The following is a 15,553-nucleotide window of genomic DNA, read 5'->3' on the forward strand; positions in this document are numbered from 1 at the left end:
CCTCCCCTGCCTGTCCCGGGCTGGCCCGTCCTCGGATCTCCCCCGTTCGCCCCCACTCACTCAGGTATCTTTGAGGTTCTATTCCTTCTGGAGTTCGTATTTTCTCCTTCCGCTCTCTCAGTTGAACGTAATATCCTTCTCAGTTCGAAAAACGGTGCGGAGGGAGTTTACAGAGCTCCCTTCCTCTCTGCCATCTTGGCTCCACCCCCTGAATTTCTCTTTAAATTTTAGTTTGGCTAGTTAATTAGAATTATATTTTGAAATTACTCAACATAGTTAAACTAAATGTTGGGGTGCCTGGGTGGCTCAGTTGGTGAGCATTTGACTTCAACTCAGGTCATGATCTTGTGGTTTGTGAATTTGAACCCCACATCAACTGTCAGCCTGTCTGTGCAGAGCCAGCCTGCTTCAGATCCTCTGCGCCCCCACCCCTCCCTTGCTTGCCCTCTCTCTCTCTCTCTCAAAAAATAAATAAAAATTAAAAAAAATCCTGAATGTTAATTGAATGTTAATCTACAGATAATTTGGTAACCAAATTGAAGGTATTTAGTGAGCAGAATCTCCAATAAACTCTTGGGTGACATATGTTTTTATATCTTACCTATTTGTCTTAAAGTTCTTTGAATTTGAAAGCAATAGATGTTTATTGCCACAAAATCCTAGCATGGAGCCTGCAATAAAGTAGAAAACAAACATTTGTTGAATGTTGAGTAATAATAAAGTTTATACAGCTTTCCTTTATTATCATAAGTTTTTTCACATGTTATGTAACTTTTAATCTTTTCTATCATTGAATAAGTACATAATGGTCAAGAACATTCAATAGAATTGCCTCCAGTTTCTTCAGTGAGTCACATGACTCATCATTTTAGCATAGTGACAGTTTTTAGGCAATAACATGTGAAGGAACACAACTTGCATGATGAGAACTCGTATAATAAAGCGATTATATAGATATAATACAACTTTAGAATGATTCAAAAGTTGAGATATTCAAATATGAAAAATTTTGGTGCTTCAATAGGTTTTATATAATTCACCTAACTCATAAGAATTTAGACAGAGTTTTTATTGGAATTGTAACCTAAATTCACTATTTACTATTTGAGATTCTCCAGCCTACAGTGATCAACATATCTGTTAATAACTTAATTATTTCATGTTTGTTTTGATAAGTTTATTGCATAAAGGAAATCCTACAATCTGCTCTCAAATAGATGGCAATTATCATAAAGTGAAGAAATTACTGTAACAAGGATATACAATTAATCAGTTCTGTGTTTCATAACACCATGTGCATGCCCTGATGCATTGCTTTCAGTAATACAACAGCTGTTCTTTAATGCATTTTTTTATGTCTCCAAGTAATTCTTTCATGATGAATTATGGCATATTCAGCCAGAATTAATAATGCACCGAACGCATGTGTGAAAACTTAAGTAAAATCTTCACTCAAGAGTTAAATTTCATTTGAGATTTTAAATTTCAAAAAAATTATAGTATAATAACTTTTCAGCTGATCAAAAACTACCTTATAAATATCCTAAGTAAAATACTTAATGAGAAATAAATGTTCACATAAGGAACAGGAGTTGCCCACTTGTGTTCACAAACAAGAATAATAGATTTTACAAGAATTACCCAGTGAGTATTGTTAAATTTGTAATTTTAACTTTGAAAGATCCTCATGTCATATATATTCTGTGATTTATGTGCTGGATCTTCAATCCTTGTCACCAATAGAGAATGTCCAATAATTTTACTTTTCTTACTCTCACCTATTTGGATTCTCCAAGAAGAATCTTGAGATAAGTAATTTAAACTGTGGTATGAATTAAGTGAACTCTATTCCATTATTAAGTATTTATTAGAAGTCTGAGTCCACTCAGGAGAGAGAATCCACACAGTAATTTGAACAAGGAAAGTTCAATGTGAAGAAATATTGGCTATAACAAGGAATTGGAGTGATTTGGTATAAGCCTGCAAAAACTAAGGAAGTAGTAAAGAATATTGGGGTTGTCTGGCTGGCTCTGTCATGTGGCTCTTGTTCTTTGGGCTGTGGGTTTGAGTCCCACGTTGGCTATAGAGATTATTTTAAAAAATAAACTCTTAAAAAAGGATAAACGTACAGCAGATATAAAGAATAGCCACTCTCTCTGTGGTTGAGATACAATACGCAAGAGAAAGGCCCCTACGGGGCTGAGACACAGCCTGTATGGGAGGATACAGCCATGGCCAGCTGGGTGGCAGAGAAGTCAGTTTGGTGTAACACAGACAAAATTTGCTGGGAATCTATCTACATTTTAGCGCTTGCTGCATATTCATTCACTAGGGTACTAAAGAAATGTCTTCACTGGGTGGTATCTCATTGGAGACACTCTGCTTAAAAGCACTCAAGGAGGGTGTGTGGTGGGAGCTGCTGGCCAATGAATACTACTGGGTTTTGTGCACTGCAGGAGTCAGGAAATTGAGAAGTCTTAAGTACTGCAGGGGCCAGGTGTGGGCTCAGGCTTCAGCTTTGTCCAGCAAAGCCAAGGAGGACAGACAGGATTACTCAAGTCTCTGCAAGTCAACAGAGGTGAGAGGGAGACTAAGGGAAGACTCCCCAAGCTGCTCTCAAGCTCCCCTATTATTAAGCATACATTTAGGGAAACATTGTGCAATATGTCATTGGGCTACATGCCCGTAAGAACTTATAGCTAGCATGCAGAAAAATAAGATAAGGCATTCCCAAGACTACAAAAGAGAGGATGTTGAAAGCAGGGTGGAAAACAAGGTAAGATATTTCATAGATAACATGGTCTAAGGAGTTCATGAGCATAGGCAGGACCCAACCCCTAGATATACTTTTACTAGATAAGTGAAGCACGGCCCACTTTTTTTCAGCGAGGCCAGAAAGCAATGTTCTGCTTTGGAATGTTCTGTATAATTCTCTAACAAAGGGCAAGCCATCTGATATCCCACAGCCAGGTGCTAGACAAGGTTTACTCCCTCCCGGAGCCCACTAAGAGGGCTCACGGGAATTGGAAGCAAAACTCTTATCTCCTGATGTCTCTCCAATACTTTTTATTTAAAAAGCTGAACACCATGCCATCTGGTAAAGCAAAATTATTTAAAGGGCACAGATCCATTTTCACAATGCAAGCAAACTTTTGAACTTGGAGATAAGAGTCAATGAATCAATAACTGGCAAAATGATATAAATGCATAGTAGGGCAATTATCTATGATCCCAAGACAGTTATGCTTGAAAATGTGATATTCATCACATTTGGTGATAAGCATTACCAGAAAACTAGCGACAAGCAGGTCGGAGAAGGTAATATGGGAAGAGAGGAGTGTTTCCCGGAAGACACGTGACATGAAGAGCAGTTCGATGTAAAGTAAAAAGAGCATGATCAGAAAACGGGAGGGAACAGAGAGAAATGAATGCAAAGTCCCAATTTCTTGTTATGTTAGCTATGCAGTTTTTGATAGTTTCTAAATCAAGTGATAGATTTAACTGAATAGACAATTGGGACCTAAAAGGTTTTTAAGTGAAAATCTAAGGAATTCAAAATATTTTCTAGAAATATGTAATGAGCAAGACATAAAGCAACGTGCCTGGGCCTTATCTCTTACCATGAAATAGTTTTATTTCTATCAAAATAAAATTATGCACACAAAAGTCAAGTGAATGAGCAAAAAATATGTAAACTGATGCTTGGAAATACATTGATCCTCTAATTCAGCCTATAACTTAGTAACCCTTAATTTCCCCTGTTATTTGAGAGCAGAGTCAGTCATAGTTGATACAATACACAGAAATAATCATTGTTAAAAGAGGTCTCATGGAACTATACAAAAGAAGAAAATCATCCTTGACCGTTCTATAACCTTAAACATATTTTTTAAATATATGCTTGTTACTAAATTCCAAAGTTTGTGGATATTCAGTATTCTTCTCTACTAGCTTAAGTTAATTGTAATGAAATTTTAAACTCAATCGAGTGAACACTAGATTGCATATAGAGTCAAAGGATATAAATTCAGGTTAGGACTGTGCTGTCTATTATGTATGTAATGTTAGGCAATAAAAGTGACTTTTAATACAGAAATGTTAGTGTAGCACAGGACTGCCATAGAGATAAAAATTAAACAATGTAGATGAAACATTTTTGGTAATTGGAAAGCATTGTATGAATACAAGGCATTTATTCTGATTTAACTTAACTGTGTAGAGGGATGCTAGTATTCTAAATTTAAAAAAAAAAAACTTCTTTCTTAAAGATTCAATTTTTAAAATTTATCCAAGAATCTTTTATTAAGGATACCTTCTTCATGGATATCCCAGAGAAAGTCTGTTTTATTCCTCCCCTGACCTGAGGAAAGAAAGATATAGTGTCAAAATTGAGGTTGTCACTAGACATTTCACAATATCATGCATGTTCCATATTTGATCACATAATAACTCTAATTTTTATTTTTTTATTTTTAATTTTTTAATTTTTTTAATGTTTTTATTTATTTTTGAGAGCAGCATGAGCCGGAGAGGGTCAGAGAGAGAGGGAGATACAGAATTCAGAGCACGCTCCAAGCTCTGAGCTAGCTGTCAGTGCAGAGCCCAACGCAGGGCTCGAACCCACGAACTGTGAGATCATGACCTGAGCCGTAGTCGGACGCTCAACCAACTGAGCCACCCAAGCGCCCCTAATTTTTATGTTTTTAAATAAATATGCTTCAAAATATTTTGACACTTTATTAAATGTCATCTGCATCCTCTTTTCATTTTTTATGTCTACTCATTCAAGCAACACGACACATTTATTCTTAACTTTCTAAAATTTATAATTCTTAACCTCCTGACACATTTTACATCTTAAACCATGTGAATTTAATATCTGTTTTAAAATACTTGTTTTGGGGACACCTGGATGGCTCCGTCAGTTATGCTTCTGACTCTTGATTTCACCTCAGGTCATGATCTCATGGTTCATGAGTTTGAGCCCCACCTTGAACAATGTGCTGACCGTGCAGAACTTGCTTGGGATTCTCTCTCCCTCTGTCTGCCTCTTCCCAACTCGTGCTCAATCTTTCCCACTCTCACTCTGCCTGTCAAAATAAATAAACTTTAAAACATAAAATAAAATACTTATTTTTAGTTTAAGTTTTAAATAGGTTTAAAACTTCCCTGCCGCTAAATTTACAAAATAATTAAAAGCTTTCACATACGTATTATTTTTGTAGAAAACTGTTTTACATGGGTCACATATCTCAAGTAATGGAAGTAAAAGAATGTAATTTCTGTTTTCATTAATTAGAGAAATATATATTCAGCACTCAATTTGCTTTTGTTCAAAGAAACCAACAAGCATCATTGTTTTGGAGTATGCCATATCAAAGGGAAATGAGCCTCATAATGTAGCCCCAAACTGGCATTTTATCCCAGAAGTTAAAGGGAGATTTTTCCAGGATAAGAATAACAAAACAAGACTTGATACTTGAACTTTATCCACCTTCATATAGTGTATCTTTTTGCAGAACAAAGAAACACAAAAACTGAAGCAGTCCATGAACAAACTGCAAACTAGTAGATGAAATGCAAAAGCAGAAACTTCCCCATATTTATCCATAGTGAACAAGTCATGCCACCATATTTTTTATTTTAGTTGATGTAAGCATAAGTGTTGCATGATGGAGAATGATCCTGGAATAGAATAACCTAGTTAAATATTATAGAAAGTTAGAGATGCCAAAAATAATTGAGGGAAGATAAAATGAAAATATCAGTGTTTGATGCCATTGAAAAAATATTTCATTTTATAACATCAAGATGGTCATTAGCTTAATAATAAACTTAGGACACTGAAACTATTGATCTATTAAATAGATTTAGAAAATTTAAAAGCTATTGATTTATTCAGGTGATGTGATCTTGTCCTCATTATACACTATAATGATTTTACCTACAAAGCAAAACATGAACCTTTTTGCTAATTACAAAACTGCATGTGTCATAAAAGATTATGCTTTGACTTTTCAGAAGTCTTTAAGTTAATTATATATATACTATTAAATTTTTTTCTTAAATTGATTGTTACTGTTGGTTATTCCACTCTACAAACTCTTTAAAACCAGACTAAAAACTAGCTTCAGAGAATTTCACTTTTCTGGTTATAGTGGGATAGCTTATATCAGAAAAAAAATCTCTCAAAAAGTAAATTAAAAACCTGGATTAAAGATGAAGACTACTGTTTGAAGATATTGGAAATCAACTCTGACCATCAGGGTTCAAAATTCCCAAGAGAAAAGAAACACAGCAAAAGGACTCCAACGTTCATCTGTCACTTCTCTCGAGGCGTTTGCAAGCTTGTCTGCAGAATAGGCCACAAGCCAAGTGAAAACGCAGCCTCAGAACTTTGTGAAGAACAGTTTGTTGGGAAGAACTGTGGAGACAAAAATTAGAAGTCAGCACTACCACAATAGCTTGGAACTAAAACACAAAAACTTCAGAGCAAAGGCAGCAGTAGAGAGGTGAGCCTGAAATTACGTGACTCTGGGCTTCTATAGTACTTCTTAGCTCCTAATCTGAAGAGTGTCAGAGGCTGGACAGGCAAGCTGAAGGCAAGAGCTAAGAGGCTAAACAGCGGAGGAGTCTTATATGGCCAAAAAGAAAAAAAATGCTATTCAAGTCCTGACTAGGAGGAAAAGACCAGGAAAATACTTCAGGTTTTCAACTGGTCACCCCGAGGTAGCTGAACAAAGTATTAATAGAAGAAAAGATAAGTCAATAGAAAATACAGACTGATAATGAAGTGAACATGAATAACAATATAGAAAATAATGTAAAATATATATGGAACAAAATGAAGAATCCTAGATGTGGAATTGGTGTTCTACCAGAAGAAAGAGAAAAGGATACAGTGAGTTTTATTTGAATAGATACTGTGAATTTTCTAAAATTGACAAAAAGACAAAGCTATACATACAGGAAGGATAAATATGAAAGAATAAAACTAAAACTATAGCAAAATCACTAATTTTCAGCTCAGCAACAAAAACGTTAGAAATAATCAGAGAAAAAAAGAGCATTATCTTCAAATAAGCAGCAATAATAACGGCACCTAGTTCTGAAGCAGAAACGATGAAAATCAGAGGACAAAGGATGATATATTTTAAATTATTTAAAAGAAATAAATGTTAAACTATGATTTGATATCCACCTAAAATATATTTCAAACTTAAAGTGCATTATACTTAAGATCACCTCTCCCTATAAAAGGGAATTTATAGGTAGCCAACTTGCACTAATAGAAATATTAACGAATGGGGGCACCTGTGTGGCTCAGTTGGTAAAGCATTTGACTCTTGATTTTGGCTCAGGTCATTATCTCATGGTTCATGAGATTTTTACAGCATGGAGCCTGCTTGGGATTCTGTCTCCTTCTCTCTCTCTGTCCACCCTCCCCTTGCTCTTTCTCTCTCTCAAAATAAATAAACAAACATTAAAAAAAAGTACTGAAGGAAGTTTTCAAGACAGAAGAAATAGTATCTTAATTGGATTGGTAGTGGAAAGAATGGAAAGAATAAAAATCTGATAAATTCAAATAAAATAAAAATATAACATAATAAGAAGAATAACTTGTTAAAAATCAAAATACCTGACAAAGGACATAAAAAATGTGAGAGGGGATAACTGTATTAAATATTTTAATGAAAAATACACACATACACAAAAGAATAAATAAAAATAATGTTGAGATGGAGCAGTAACACTTTTTCCAATAATATTACTATATTTTTCTCCAACATTTTGTGTTCATTCAAAAGACATTTTTGGGGTGTGTTTCATGTGCCTTGAAGCTATATAGAAGAATATGATACATCCCTTCCCCAAAAGCATTAAATCTACTTTAATAGCACATGTGACCTATTTTAAAATTCAGCATTGTTTTAATTCATGTTAAGAGCAGAGAATACATACTGTTAATATGTGTTTTTTTAATTAAATGAAAACACCATTTATTTTACTATACTACTTTTATTTGTATCCAATCAAAAGTCAAGTCTAGGATTTTGCATATTTATAATCTATTTTTTTCAAATTCTTTAGTTATTGGTGGGAATTTATGGCATCATTATTATATTTTATATTTTATATATTCTTTTAAACATTTGGGATTAAAAATAAATATTTGGGATTGAATTATAATATGTGGCTGCTTTTTATTGCACTTCCTGTTTGGCTAAAATTTAGTGTTTGTATATGTATAGAAGCTAAATAGCATCTCTCAAAAGTATTTTACCGTATTTTACTTTAGTGCTTGAAAGATGTCCCTTGTTGCTTCACAAATGGTGATATCTAACTCTTCTGACTGTGGAAATTATGATCTTTTTAAAAAGATGTGTAATTTTATTTGACTTCCAAAAATTTCACTTCCAACAACTGGATAATGTCCTAGGAATATGGTACTAATTAATTTAATTTCACTAATAATCTCTTCTAAAAAACGTTTTAGGGACGCCCAGTTGGTTAGGCTCTGACCAGCTCAGGTCATGATCTTGTGGTCTGTGAGTTCGAGCCCCACGTTTGAGCTTGATTAAGATTCTGCTTCTCCCTCTCTCTCTTTCCCTCCACCACTTACACTCTCCCTCTCTCTCTGAAATAAGCATTAAACATATTTTAAACTACAAATAGTAATTCAAATTTAAATTAGCAATAACCTCACATAGTGCTATAGATGAAAATCATTCAAGCGATGTGATGATCAGATAAGTAGACAATTTTTACCAAGTTAAACCAGGTGAAGTCAATGACAACACCATCCATGAAACGGTACCTCTCGCCTAGTATGATAAAAGCTATTTTTTTCTAATTATTATTATAGGACATAGTCCCGTAATTCAATTAGAGATAGGTTAAAAATGTGAATAAAAGCATAACTGATGAAATATCCTTTCAAAGCAATAGACAATACAGAAAAGCAATTGTAAACACAAATCATTATCAAGCTCAGAGGAAGGATACCGATGCTTTTGATGAAAATTGCTACCTCCATTTCTGAAAACATTTTCCTCAATATGCTTTTATTCCTGTTTTGAAGATACATAAAAAGCAATCAGCCCCATGTGATTGGGGATGAAAAGAGGGTGGGAAGAGAAAGTCTTTCTCTTGCTTTAACAGCAGCACTCCAGTCAGGTTTGAAGCCTTCCATCCCCATGCCATCTCTACATTCACCATCTGTGATCACCATTTATTCAAAGAGAAAAAAGAAAAACACTTTATGTGTGTCAAAGTCCATCTAATTTTTTCATCAATTTAAAGCTAGGAAAAGTTACTTCACACCCAGATATTTTTTAGTATCTGATAAGCACCTTTTGTCGTTGATGTCAATACATCTCTTATAAAATGTAAGGAAGTTTAGACAATATTTAAGACAGTTATTGAGATTTATTTTTTAATCTTTTATGTTTATTATTGATACAGAGAGAAACAGAGCATGAATGGGGCAGGGGAATAGAGAGAGAGGGAGACACAGAATCTGAAGCAGGCTCCAGGCTCTGAGCTGTCAGCATAAAGCCCGATGCAGGGCTCAAACCCACAAACCGTGAGATCATGACCTGGGCCAAAGTCAGGCGTGTAACCAACTGAGCCACCCAGGCGCCTCAGTTATTGAGATTTCTAAAGCTTCTTGTAAAATACCAAATGTACTATGGATTTTCCAGTGCTCCTTTAACAGTTTGCGAAATGTTAGTTTTATAATTGCATAAAATGAACAGACAAAATAAACTATAATAATAGAGAGTGAAAAGCTAATAAGATTTATTGATGGAATGTATTATTCATCATCAGAATATAAAAATTGAGATGATTTATGAGGGAGATATCATTTGTGTTCTATCTTTGATATATGTGGGCCATTTGAACATATGCAAATGAAGGAAAGCGCCTCTTAGGCAGGGGAATTGAATTAGCCTAGATAAAGGGTAAAAAATCCAAAAATATACTCAGATTGAAGAGGAGTCTACTATGGTTCGATTATAGACTGGATGAAAAGGAATAATGGTAGATAAATCAGTGATAGTGACAGGAAAAATTCATAACTATATCTCTAAAGTGGTCAAAGTGTATGTTCTATGAAATTAGAGGTTAGATTTTAATTTTAAATTAATTTGTGTGTTGTATATTTGAGTGTGTTTGAGTGTGGGGTATATTTAGTCAGTGCACATATTGACATAATAAAAGCCTTCAGTTGGCAACACTGTGCATAAGAGATTAGATCAGGAAATATAGAATGTGGGGAGCTCAGAAGCAAGACAGATGCAATGATCTAGCTTACTAATAATGAAGACCTGACTGAACATGATAAAAGGGGATAGCACCCATTTTAAAAAACACCAAGAGGGGTGTCTAGGTGGCTCAGGCAGTTGAGAGTCAGAATTTGGCTCAGGTCATGATCTTGGGCTCCGTGGTTTCGAGCCTAGTGTACAGCTTTGTGCAGACAGCGCAGAATCTGAGCCTGCTTCAGATTCTGTGTCCCCTTCTCTCTCTCTCTCTCTCTGAAAAATAAAACTAAACATTAAAAAATGTTTAAAAACACCGAGAAATAAATAAGAGGATTGGAAAGTAACTAAATTGTTGGATAAATTAAGAAAGTTAAAAGTGGGGGCACCTGGGTGGCTCAGCTGGTCTGACTATTGATTTTTGCTCAGATCATGATCTCATGGATCAAGCCCCACATCAGGCTCTGTGCTAACAAAACATAGCCTGCTTAGGATTCTCTCTCTTCCTCTCTTTCTATCCCTCCCCCACTGGTTCTCTCTCTCTCTCTCTCTCTCTCTCTCTCTCTCTCTCTCTGTTTCTCTCTCAATAATAAGTAAATAAACCTTGAAAAATAGTTATAAGTCAGGGAGGGGTCTGGTGTTATCAGTCTAGGGAAAAGGAAAGCTGAAATTTAGGAAGAAGATGTGGAAAATAATGATTGCATATCTTTCACAAAAGAGCTTTAAAAAAATCATCTTTCCATTCTATTGTTTTCTTCAAAAAGTATATAGAAACTATCGTTTAATTATTATAATTTAATTTTGCTTTATAAGTGTTTTTGCTTTAGACTTTTAGATTTTACCATCAATATTTTGTAAAAGTGTGGCCACTAAAAAAATGCTTATAGAGAGTACAGTTTAGTGAAAACTATTCTATTAGAACTTATGAGTACTGAGTTCAAGTTCTGCCAGTTATGTAATACTAGTTATGACTACGTCAGTTAAAAGTAAATTTGATCACATAAAAAGAAAGCTGATTACAATGGTTTTCCACATACGGCTGTATTTTATTTTTAAAAAGTTCAAAGATAAGCAGTCCAAGTTGCAACCAACTGCTCAAAACACTACTAAGTATCTTCCTAATCCAGCATCCTTCCAATGTATGTTCTATCCTCCCAGGTACAAGTCAGATGCTACAGCTCCTGATAGCCTATATCTTCTTTCATCATGAAGAAGGTAAAGTAGCAAGGTTACTTGAGTCTATGCTCTTACTAGGAAAATAATACAGGAAGCTATGTCTAGTAGATATCTGTCATGTGCCATCAGCAATAATTGTTATGTCAATTGTTATATCAATATGTGTGTACATGAGCATTTTTAATGAGGTATATGGCATCTAAATAAAATTGGTGTTATATTAATAAGAAACAGTGGATATTGAATAGGGACCTAAGAATGTTTGTCCCTGTAATCTTATTTTTCTCGTTTGAAAGGCCTAGGTCAACTCTGAGAAACCAAGATTATACATCAACTGAAAATAGTTTGATCGACAAATTCAGATATCTGTTGTATATCGTATCATAATCATAAAAAAGTCAATTGCCTTGGCTGTAAATGGCACAACTCTTGGAACTGTATTTGTATTATGGTGTAAAATGTTTCATTATAAGTCAAAAGTTCTCTTTTCATCAGAATAAGCAATATCTCTGAATACTGAGTAAGCTAATGTCAGAATGAGTTAATTAGACTTTGTACTTTTTATATTGTTTACATCAAATCTAAAGGACTCTTGCATTTCAAAGTAGCAGAAATGCAATTTCATGGTATTCTGCTTAACTGACTTAGAGATATATACTAACTGCCTAAAGTTTGATTATTTTAATGATTTTAAGTCTACTGAAACTCATGTACAGATTTGTGATTTTCTAACCAATATACTTGTTCCAGAACGAAGACTCTAATCTGAATGTTAAATTATAAATTTGCTCATCAAAACTAATGTGGAGACCACAGAGAAGACAATCTTAGGAAAAGGAACTAAAAGTCTACAGAAGTTGTATACATAATTTATGACTAGTAAATCAGGCATAGAATAAACTGTGATAGAACTTTAACATAATTACCAAATAACCTGAGGTTATTGGTAAAGCTAATCTAGCTTTTTAATCAAATATTCACTAAAATAGATTTAGATCACTGACAGAATAATTAGTTGATTGAAATTTCTATTTTGTCAAATGGCTTTTGTTATTATATAAACATAGTATTTTGAGATTTTGATAGATGTTGGATTTAGGCAAAATATCTAAAGCTATGTACTATTTATTTTAAGTTAATAAATGATGCATCACCTTTGAGTAATTTAATAGTTATATTTAAAAACATTTTCTGTTTTAAATTCACTTATTAATTTATGCATCAGGTTTGATGAGAATTTTTCCACATTATGACTAATGAGCAATATGAACACTTGTTTTGCAAAAGCAAATTCAATGCTACTTGTTTCATAAATAACATTCAGAGCCTTAATATTCTTACTGAAGTAGTTAATGTGAATATTTTGTATTTTAGAGTTACAAATTAGTTTAGACATGATAATGATGATGTTGCATTGATTATCTTGATTGAGGTAGTCAAGTATATGTGATCCAAAATAATACATCATTTTACTTTTACATTTTCACTTTTAGATTGGTAAATGATTAATGGCAACTTTCTAGTAGACAGAACATAATAAATAAAATCACACACACCCATGAACTTACCGCATGAAAGCATAAGACTATATATATGTACATCTATGTATATTCATCAAATTGTATGTAAATATGTGTAAATCCAGATTTATATTTTTAAAGTGTGTAAGGAAGTCTATACTATTAAAAATAAATTGATGTGAAGATGTAGGTGTTCAAAAATTGACTCTGGGCTCCCACTTCTTGTAATGAATATCAAGTAATTCAGATAGCTTTCCTACTGAGAATAATTAGGAGAGCTAGACAAATATCATGCATTAGGCTGCCTGTAAGAATGTGAGGAATTTCTGCAATGCTGTATGGAGAGGAGGTAAGGCTAAAAGAGGCAGGTAGGAAATTTGAAACCTTTTACTCTTATGGGTGTTTTCAATTCTGGCTAAGATGACTGAGAAGCTGACTTGCAGGGCTGACGTATTTTCAAATGGTTTTCCATGATAATATCAAAGATGAATGCCAAAATAGGTAAGCATATGTACCCTGAGGCCCTGTAACCTAGGTTAAATTGGTCTTATTTACTAGGTCTACTTCCTCAGAAAAATTAAATTCCTTGTGCTTTCCTTCTCCTTCTTTGATATTTTATAACATACATAGTAAAAATGTACGACTCATTATTATTAACACATATTAGGCTAAATGATAGGGTAATGGGGGCAGGAAAAGAAATAAAATTTCCTATTAGACATAAATATATTCCTACTAATAAGCAAAGCAGAAAATTCTCATAATGCATACTGTCCTCATTTGGCATATAATTCTGTGATTTTAGCTTACCTATCTTCCTGATAGATGTTTATCATTATCTAGAATAGTTAAAAAATTAAAAAGTACTATAGATAGAAAAGAATGAGTCCAGTAGAAAAATAATCAATAGATATTGACAGTCTATTCACAGGGAAAAAAATGGAGCAAGCACATTTACTTTGTCTTAGGCTTCATATTGAAAATATTAATTCATATATGATTCAAATTCACCAAACAGTGAACGCAAAGTGGCTGGGGAATGGATGAAATAAATAAAGGGGATTAAGAGTACACTTACTTCGATGGCCACTGAGCAGTGTATAGAATTGTGGAATCATTATGTTGTACACCTGTATGTTAATTATACTTGAATAAAAAATAATATTAAGAGAGAAAGGAGGGTAGGAAAGAGAGAAGGAGGGAGGGTGAGAGGGAGGAAAGAAGGAAGGAAATGGATAAGGAAACACAAAGAAAGGAAACTAAAAGATGAAAAGTAAAGCAATTAGAGAAGATTGGCATTCCCACAAGTTGGGGAGGATACGGAGCAGCAGAAACTCTGGGACATTGCTGTTAGAAATGGACTTTGGCAATGTAATTTTGTAAAAACATTTTGATAGTATCTAGTAATATTAACAAATGTTTATAACTTTTCACCCACCTTTCTCTAAGAATTGTAAAATTTCTGAACATATTAATAAAACAGAAAGGAATATTCATTGTAATTTTGTTCGTAACAGCAATATATTTTTTTGAGAGGGAAAGAGAGCAAGAAAGAGTAGGGGAAAGCAGAGAGCTGTCAGAGCAGAACCTGATGCGGGGCTCGAACTCACCAACCGCAAGAATCAGACTCTCAACCTACTGAGCCCCCAGGCACCTCTGTAACACGACTATATTGAATTCACTTTTGTTTATAAGAGAATTTATACCTAAATTGTTGTAGAGATATGTAATTAAATATTCTTTAGCAGTAAAGCAGTATCAACTGAGGTACATTTTCAACATAGACCACAAAGATATAATATTGAGGGGAAAAAATCCAAGCTACTAAATTCCTACAAAATAATAATAATTTAAAATAGATGTGAATTTGCATAAACTATGCATCAGAGTGATAAGCCCCATAACAGAACAATGGATTCTTATTAGAGATGGAAAAGATCTAAAGAAAATAACTCAATGACAGGTAATTTTTCAAAATATTTTGGTTTCCTGTGTCATCCATAGTTCCTTGAACAGAACTTGGCAAAAAGGAAGTTTTCAAAAATGTTTGTTGAATGAATGAATGGAAAATATTTTCAGTTTCTTTCTTAAAATATAGAATTACCAGAATTTTAATTATATTATTCTCCATATGATTATGTGAAGTTTGAAACACTTCAAACTTTTAAAAAATAAAGAAAATACTGACTCTTTATATACAAATTTAGTTTTAGCAGTTATTCTAATTCTTAAAAAATATGTGTTATTTTGTCAAAAAAGGTTACTAATCCTTAAAACAAATTTTAATAACAATTTTTCTATTAATAATAGTGATAAATTGAAACAGATAAAATCAGAAGAAAGCTATCATACCTTTGCCCTCAAAAATGTTTTGAATCAAACTTCTCCAGTATTCCCATTAATAGTCTTCAGTCTAGGAAACATCATTGAATTGTAAACACACTTGGAAAAATGTCCAAAATTAATGACATTGGGTATTGTCCAGAACTTCGTATAAATAAAATAATTATTTTAATATCAGGATAACACCTATCATTTTACTTCACTAAGCATCCATTTGTATTGACCCAATAACTTCCTTATGGCAGCTCAATG

This window comes from Suricata suricatta, chromosome 10 (genome assembly GCF_006229205.1).
Source record: "Suricata suricatta isolate VVHF042 chromosome 10, meerkat_22Aug2017_6uvM2_HiC, whole genome shotgun sequence".
NCBI lineage: Eukaryota > Metazoa > Chordata > Mammalia > Carnivora > Herpestidae > Suricata > Suricata suricatta.